We start from the raw sequence: 8,892 nt of genomic DNA, 5'->3' as shown, positions 1-8,892 counted from the left end.
TACCTGCCTTCTGTGATGTGCTACTACAAACAAACATTTATGTTTTGTCCCTAGGTGGTGAGGCTTGACAGGAAAGCTAAGTTGGAACTGGGTTTCAGAAAGTATTGAATGCCACATAAAATAATTTGGATATGTCCAATAATCAAAGGAGAGTCTCTGCATAATTTTGAGGAGAGATATGGGACGGAGAATTAGGAATTTAGCATGATTAATATGGAAACTGATTATAGTAAAAAGAAAAAAATCTGAGATTGATATACACAGCTTAGCTGATAAGATGGGTCCACTTTGCTTCCTGTTATATATGCCATTGCAATGATGGCCATCTTCTTCTGGTACTTGATTAAAAGTTTTTAAATGATTAAAATTAGCTGTGAAAAGTTGCTAAATTATTATAAAGAAATTTCAAGTAAAATAGTATTATTTTGGTTGACATTAAAAATAGCTACATATGGAAAGGTTAATCACTAGTAAAGAATTGATTGTTTTGGAAGAATTTGAGAATAAAGCTTTTCTGGAATATTTTCTAAAATAAAATAGAATGTTTTTAGAAGGATAGATCAATTGGATATCTTCACCAGGAAGTTCACCATGTTAATATAATTCTGCAGCAAAGCTTGAGAATAGATGAACTATATTCTACCTCAGGCTGTTATATAGTACACTGTATACTCAAAAATTTGTTAAAAGGCAGATATCATTGTTATATGGTTTTTATTACAATAATAAAAAAATCAATTTGTTTCATGCTTTGAGATGAACTATGTTTGTGTTTTCCTCTGTGAATAGGAAAAAGAACCTGTGTCGGTGAATGTTTTTTTTCCAATCATATTATGTAACATTGTTTTCTTCTAAAATGGCTTTACTTTGATTTTCTTTTTCTTTTTTTTGACAGATCCTGCCGCAGGTTTATTTGTACAAATAGCACAGGAGGACACCAGGCCCATGCAGACAGAAGCCCAGGGGTGGTACCAGTCCTTCCGTCCTCACACTGGCAGGCAGAAGCCTCTACACTGGAGCCTTTGTGGGGGCCTGGGCACCTTTGGGAGCCTGCGCTGCTGCAGGAGTAGAAGCAGGAGCTGGAGCCGCGGTCGCAGCTATAGCCTGGGCCTTGGTTTGAGCCTTGGCCTTGGCCTTTGGCCGGCAGTGCCTGAGACCTTTGGCAATGCAGGCACGAGCACGTTTCCCTAGCTTGGGGTGAGCGATGTAGGCAAGTCGATTGAGCTTGCGGCTGCCGCCCTTTGGGATCTTGGGCTTGACAAGTGCCTTAATAACCTCAGCATGCGCAGTCATGGCCTTGGCATTGTTGGCCTGCATCTTCTTCAGGCCCTTCTTGTTGTGCTTCTTGGCAAAGCACATGTTCCTCAGGAACTTGGGGTCTACCCTCTTAAGAGATTTGTATCTTTGTGACTGGGGTTTCTTGATGCCATTTCTGTGCCATTTTCATGACTGGTTGTGCGTGGTGTGGTTCTTGGACTTGGCCATATCTGCACCAAAGCCCGCAGCTCTTGATTTTCAAAATAACAAATATTTTCAATATATACATAGTATTTCTTAATGTTATGACAAAAAATCTAAAATAAATGATCAGTTTTCTGTTTAAATAATCCAATCACAAATAACACATATTTTAAATGGATATCAGAGTTTACTTGCTTTGTTAAAAAACATATTTTTAAATATAATCATAGAATTTTCCAACGCTTAAAAAAGCAATGGAGCAAGAGGCAGAAAAAACTAATATGTCTGATTCTTAAACAGCTGACTTTGCTAACTGATTTATTATTTCAATTCTCCAATTAAAACTGATTCTTGAAGCTATGTTTCAAATTATCAATAGAAGTGAAAAATGGCTTCATATTTGCCTACATTTATTTAGTCTAGGATTTGAGTACATAATTCCCTTTTTTAGTCTCATTTAAGCAAGTTACAAATAGATTCCACATAATTATAAACCTGAGAATATGCAGTATAATTTATGTTGAGGTATAGTTCAGGTAAATAGAATAAGGGATTTTTATCAAAAGTCTATGTCCTTATTATTTGGGAGTGTTAAATAAGTTTAAAGGCAGGACTATTTTTCTGAGCCTCTTCTCTTAAATGAGACCAGGGGACCACCTTCCCAGTATGGTCCTCCAGAACTGATAGGTAAAGAAATGCACCTCTCTCACAGGTTGGGGATTCCTAAAACCTGAGAGATGTGAAAGCCATAAATGAGGACAGTAGGTCTAGAAAGGTAAGAAATAAGATGACTTGCTTTAGAAACCAGAAAGGCAATTATAATCATCATTTGCATTCACCTGGTTCATTCACTGTTCACTGGTACTTAAAGTGCCAAGATCAATGTTTTATTCATCTTAGTAAGTCAAGCTTTTAATAGAGAGCCTCAAATATAGTAGATGCTTAACACGTTTAATTACTTAAATAAAATGTATTTATGAAGACCAAAGAAATGGATTGTGTGAATTTACAATTAAGCACTTATAGATAAGTATATATTAGATATAGATACATACATGTATATACACATGCATTTATATAATTTAAAATTCAGAGTGAAGCTTGTGTTAATCACCAGTCCCTCCTCAACAGGGAGTGAAGACCTGAAGTTTTTGAGGTATATACAAACCTAAAGCTGATCTGGATCTTTCTCTTTTTTATTGTCTTCTGATCTCTTTTTTTACATTCATCCCATTTCAGTCTATACTGCCCCAGTATATCCCCAGCATTAATGCTGATGCTTCTATGGCCAACCTGCTCTCTATTTCTCTTCCTTTTTACTACTGCAAAAACCTATGCAATAATAATTTTAAAAATCCAGCAGTGCAAATTTTCAATAAAATCACAACAGCCAGGCAGCCTGGGTGGCTCAGTAGTTTAGCGCTGCCTTCAGCCCACGGCCTGATCCTGGAGTGCCGGGATCCAGTCCCACGTCAGGCTCCCTGCATGGAACCTGCTTCTCTCTCTGCCTGTGTCTCTGCCTCTCTCTCTCTCTCTCATGAATAAATAAATAAAATATTTTAAAAAATCACAACAGCCTGTCTTTCTGCCTTTTCAAGTGACTTCACAATAACTCTGCCTTATTCTTCATGTTCCAGTAATAACAAGTTGTAATTACCTTCATATCCCATGCTAATTTTAATCTTCATACTCTCATACAGTACTTGCTTGTTAAACCACATTTTCAATCATTACTCAGCTAACCCACTCCTAATTACCCTTCCCCTATAGCCCTCAAAATCTTTCTTAATGAGCACTGTTATTTTAAACTTGGACATGGTTATCAGGTGTTAACTCTTTTTCATGCATAATTCTGATATTGTCTTGATATATACAGATTAATATAATGGGAGATAGATATAGATACAAAAGTTGTTATATATTGATATATATTAGACTTCATATTCTTCTAAAATTTATTTTCAGAATTTTAATCTTTTCATTTGTATATTGATAGCTATATATCCATAGAATACTTTAATGTTGTATAACTTAGATTTTAGAGTTGAAAATTATTCCATAAGTTGTCTTCTTGAAGGCTGAAATTTTCAAGTGTTAGCAGATGATATCCATGAGAGATGAGGTCTGATCTTTGAGTTTATCATTCCCTATCTTGACAAATAGCAGATTATATCATTTTTTATCTCACTGAAATCTCTATTGATAAGTTTTTTACCTTTGGCTTTGAATGGAATGCCTAGGATACAGTTGGTACTAAGTAATCACAGATTAATTAACTAAACAGAAATGACTTTTTTTTAGTGCCTTCATGTGTTATCCTTCTGTCAAATGAGAACATAGTTTATATAAGCTCAGATTTGGGAGTAAGATAGATCAGAATTCCATTCTAGGCTCCACAAACAGCCATGTGTTCTTGGAATAACTACTTTGATTTATTCTCCTGTCAAATAAGGATATAATATGTTGAAATTATTGAATATTGTGTTCGATACGTATGAAAAACATTTAACATAATGCCCAATAAATTTGTGCATGGGTTAATCCCCCCAAAAGCTCTATGTGCTCAATGAGGGTGGAGTATAGAGGCAAGAAAACTGAGGGTCAAAGAAGTTGACCTAGTTGCAGAGAAAATAAGCAGCAGAGCTGGGATCCAAATCCAGTTAAATGGTGCTTGCAATCTAAAGGAAGTTTCCATTATTACTGTAAGAAACATTATTGGAATTTCCACTTCAGTGTTCTCTTAAAGGATACATGCTGCTGAATTCCAGTTCATTTGTCAGATCTCGTCTCCCCCAAAATCGCTTTAAATCAGAGTTCACATCATTTTTTAGCATTTCACACTCTGCCCAATATGTTTATAATTGGATGGTCTGATAAATGATCCTGCATGAGCCAGCATATGAACATCTCTGACCTTCCTCTGTCATTTCCTATGAAGAATTCCTCTGAAGTGCCTTGTATGTGCCCTCTTTCATAGCAGATATGCATTGATCCAAGCATCCTCAATGTCTAAGCTACCATTTGACTATAAATAAACACTTTTAAAACTTCTTTCATCATTTTATCCAGGTCACTGTTAAGTATCACATTTTAATATAATTATTTCTTTTTAATATCTGCCTTTTTAGTTTGGTAGTGAGCTTCTCAAGGATGAGAACAATTTCTTTATCTTTCTACATGGAGCATCTATTGTGGTGCTTGCCATATAGTTGATGCTCACTAAATATCTAAACTCCACTATAACAATCTCTAATAGTTATGGTTTTATTATTCTTTATTAAGAACCCTAAAGAGCAATACTTGCCATATTTTAATGATCCTGTCCACTTTATGTCTTACTGAGAAATTTTATTGTCCTACCTCAGAAGGGAAACATAAAGAATTCCCAAACAGTTGTTGCAGAAATTGCTTGGATTTCATGCCACATTTCCTTTACTAGGTAAAGGAATAAGCACAGATTCCCTGTATTTAAGTGAAGTCTCAATCATAATAAAACACACTGCTGGGATCCCTGGGTGGCTCAGCGGTTTAGCACCTGCCTTCGGCCCAGGACGTGATCCTGGAGTCCCGAGATCGAGTCCCACATCGAGCTCCCTGCATGGAGCCTGCTTCTCCCTGTGCCTATGTCTCTGTTTCTCTCTCTCTCTCTTTCTCTCTCTCTCTCTCTCTGTATCTCTCATGAATAAATAAGTAAAATCTTTTTTAAAAAAAACCGCACTGCTTTCTTAAGAATGCCTCTTTTGGAATTTTTAGTCTTCAGGGGCAAGATAGGGTAGGTTGGAGACAAATAGTGTACACGTACTCAACAAGAGAGAGACATAAACTTCCAGTTATCAATAAATAAATTCTGAGGATGTAATGTATGACATGGTGACTATAGTTAACAATACCGTATTATATATTTGAAAATTGCTAAGAGAGTAAATTTTAAAAGTTCTCATCACAAAACATTTGTAACTATGTGACGTGATGGATATTAACTAAACTTATTGTGGTAATTATTTTGCAGTGGATACATATACCAAATCATTATGCCATATACCTTAAACTAGTACAGTGTTGCATGCCAGTTTTATCTCAGTAAAACTAGAAAGAAAGAAAAAGAAGAGACAAGGGCTTTTTATAGCAGTGTTTGGAAGCTATTATGAAGAGCTGTGGATATAATATATCACAACTTTTTAAAAATCTTTTCTGTTGTTCCTGGAATAATTTATACCCCTTTATCATACCACAGTCTTTATCTTCTATTACCTCCTCTGACAACCCAAGAAATAATTTCCTTAATCGTGTAATGGTATGCTACTGAACATTTATAAAAGGAAAAAAAAATGAGTGGAAACATTTTATTTTAAAAAATGGTACAGACCACATGTAATTAATTAAAGTGTCCTTCATCTTATTTTGCTAGGACTTGCTATACTCAACAAATACTGGCCCTCTGAGTCCTGCAAAGAAAAATATACTAAATTAGTTATAAAATTTAAAGGCTAAGCACAGGGCAGCCCGGGTGGCTCAGCGATTTAGCGCCACCTTCAGCCCAGGGCATGAATCCTGGAGACCCAGGGTGGAGTCCCATGTTAGGCTCCCTGCATGGAGCCTCCTTCTCCCTCTGCCTGTGTCTCTGCCTCTCTCTGTGTGTGTCTCTCATGAATAAATAAATAAAATCTTAAAAAAAAAAGAAAGTGCATACTAATTTATAAAAAAAAATAAAGGCTAAGCACATATAAAACTGAATATCCTAATTAAATAAAATTTAGGACAAAATTAATGGCACCTTTTTTTCTGGTAGATTGAGAGTTAATAACAAGATAGAAATTGCCTATATGAACATAATAATAATTCACTGTTGTAGAACTCAATACACATAAATGTCTCCCCCAGTAGCTTCAAACTGTATAAAGTTTTTTTTTAGTCTATCCCTTCCATTCCCCACTATATACATTTTAATCCTTAGTAGAAATTTGGTTTAATTAGATATTTTGTTAATACATATTAGTGGGAAAAAATGGATATAAGATCAGGGGGTTTTGTTTGTTTTAGACTATCTCTTGAGTGTGGGTGCTTTAATCATGTGGCAGAACCAGGTTCTGTGCCTTTTCACATATTTGTCTGGCCCCGTCCTCCCCCAGCTTAACCACTAAGCCACCCAGGCATCCCTTCTCCCCCAGCTTAATGGAAAAACCCATCTACTGTTCTTTTTCCTTCATTCTTTCAGCCTCTCCCCATCTTTACTCCTGGAAGACAGAAAGTCTTCATGTATAAGAATATATCAAAATTATCCTTTGAGAGATTGATATTAATAAAAGGATAGTCAGTTTACTTTATTGATGTTCCACTTAAATATTCAGGATACCTGGACATCTTCTTAGAGATAAATGAGCTTTGGCTACAGGGAAACTGAACTTACTTAGGTGGGAAGAAGCAAAAAAAATGAAAAAGGTGACAGATAAGAGAGCTTCCAGTGCCCTGAAAAAGTGAAACTAGCTCAGAGAAGTGACCTTGGGAAGACACATGAATTTTTTTTTGCACTATCCTGGACTCTCTGTGTATTTCTAAGTAGCTCCACATAAGATTAGGTCCATTCTGAAAATGGGCTGAGTTGATAAGTTTTTCCAGCTATTGCCAATATATATAATCAGCACAACTTCACTCGTAAGTCTATGGGCCAGGGTGTTACTTGCCCACAACAGATAATAAAAGGGAAAAGTCAAGACTTCAACATAGGGTCTGTCTGAATTCCAAGTTTGCATATTTCCTCTCTGTATCTTGCTGAAAGTTTTATTTAGAAGGTAAAAAAAAAAAAAAAAAGGCAGAAGCAGAGAAAATAAGGGACAAAAGTAGCGCTCAGAGCTAATTTGAGCTTTTCCCTAATGAGCAGATCAAGGTAGCGTTCAAAGTTAGAGCCTGTTTGAGGGAGAAGGAAGAGCAGAGAGGCAAAGATCAGAATGAAAACCTAGTACTCTAAGACAGGGGAGATAACACAAAGTTGAAAAGACCTTAAAGTCAAACTTCTCTTTTGAATTTTCCTAAATTACAGCTGTCCCTTAGTCCCTCCCCTCCCAAATCCAATAGAATCTATCCCAAGTAACTACCCTAATTCAGCCTAGCCTACCCTCTAATCTCCCTCCCTGGATTCTGCCTAAAGTAAGGTTTCAGCCCAAATAGTTGTAATTCCTCCCAACAGCAGTGGTGATTTTATACACTGTGACTGAGGGAAGCCTTTCAGCATAATAAAGAGCTCAGCTCATAAACTGGTTTATGCTTTTAAAAAACAAACAAACACACAAACTGGCTTATGATGATACAAATAACCCCTTATGCAAGCATTGCTCCCAAAAGCACAGATTATTTTAGACTTTGAGGTTGTTACAGAAAGCAAGTTTGATTTACCCTATCTCAATTATATTTGCTTAATGCCTTCCAATTTAAGAGATTTACAGAATCTAGGAAATCAATAAGCAATAAAAAATATCTACTGATCATGGTGAACATGACAAAGCAAACAAAGAGATGTCTACATTATCCAAAAAGAAGCTACTCCTCAAAAGAGGGTGTTTTTTTTTTGGGGGGGGGGTGCCCTTCTAGAAAAAAGTTTAAATTCAGAAAAGTAGAAATTCAGTATTAAATAACAGACGTTCAGGGATCCCTGGGTGGCGCAGCGGTTTAGCGCCTGCCTTTGGCCCAGGGCGCGATCCTGGAGACCCAAGATCGAATCCCACGTCGGGCCCCTGGTGCATGGAGCCTGCTTCTCCCTCTGCCTATGTCTCTGCCTCTCTCTCTCTCTGTTACTATCATAAATAAATAAAAAAAAAAAAATTAAATAACAGACGTCCAGATATCCCATTGCAGAGATCCTTCTCTCATCTTTAATTGGAACTTTCAAAGTCTGGATCATCTTCTTAGTATCAGTAATTGATTTAAAAATATATATTAAATATCTGCAGTGTGACATCAACATATTGAGAGACTTGGCAAATAAAAAATCTATCTATCTATCTATCTATATATATGTATAAAAATTGTATTCTTCAAAGACTAAGATAAGTAAAAATAAAACATGATATTTGATCATCTAAAGAAAAGAATTCTATCTTCTCTATCACAGTTTCTCATAATTTCTGAAAACTACTTAAGTATATCTTCCACTGCATCTAATGTTTGTCCTTGATTAAATATAAAACTAAGAATAATGGCTTTTATAATAAGAATCATAACCTTTGAATAATTAAACAAGTTAAAAACCAGCAGAGTTTTTGTTAGATAATATCCTCATAATCCAAACAGATATTTCTCCTTTTGCACCACATGCCAATGGTTCTTAGAAAATAAAGCATTACCTTCTAGCCTCTACAAGGCAATATTAAGTTTTCTCAATAAAATCTAGCCTTGGGTTTCATTAGTTTCTTGTTGGTAGCTGAAATTGTACAAGGG

At 35.9% G+C, this 8,892-nt stretch overlaps 1 pseudogene; it reads right to left on the bottom strand.

Annotated features, from left to right (window-relative positions):
• Positions 1 to 717: 717 nt before the first annotated feature.
• Positions 718 to 1,485, bottom strand: LOC144317229 (large ribosomal subunit protein eL29 pseudogene; annotated as a pseudogene).
• Between the last annotated feature and the right edge of the window lie 7,407 nt (positions 1,486 to 8,892).

Source organism: Canis aureus, chromosome 7 (assembly GCF_053574225.1).
Source record: "Canis aureus isolate CA01 chromosome 7, VMU_Caureus_v.1.0, whole genome shotgun sequence".
NCBI lineage: Eukaryota > Metazoa > Chordata > Mammalia > Carnivora > Canidae > Canis > Canis aureus.
This window is presented reverse-complemented; position numbering and strand designations above follow the sequence as displayed.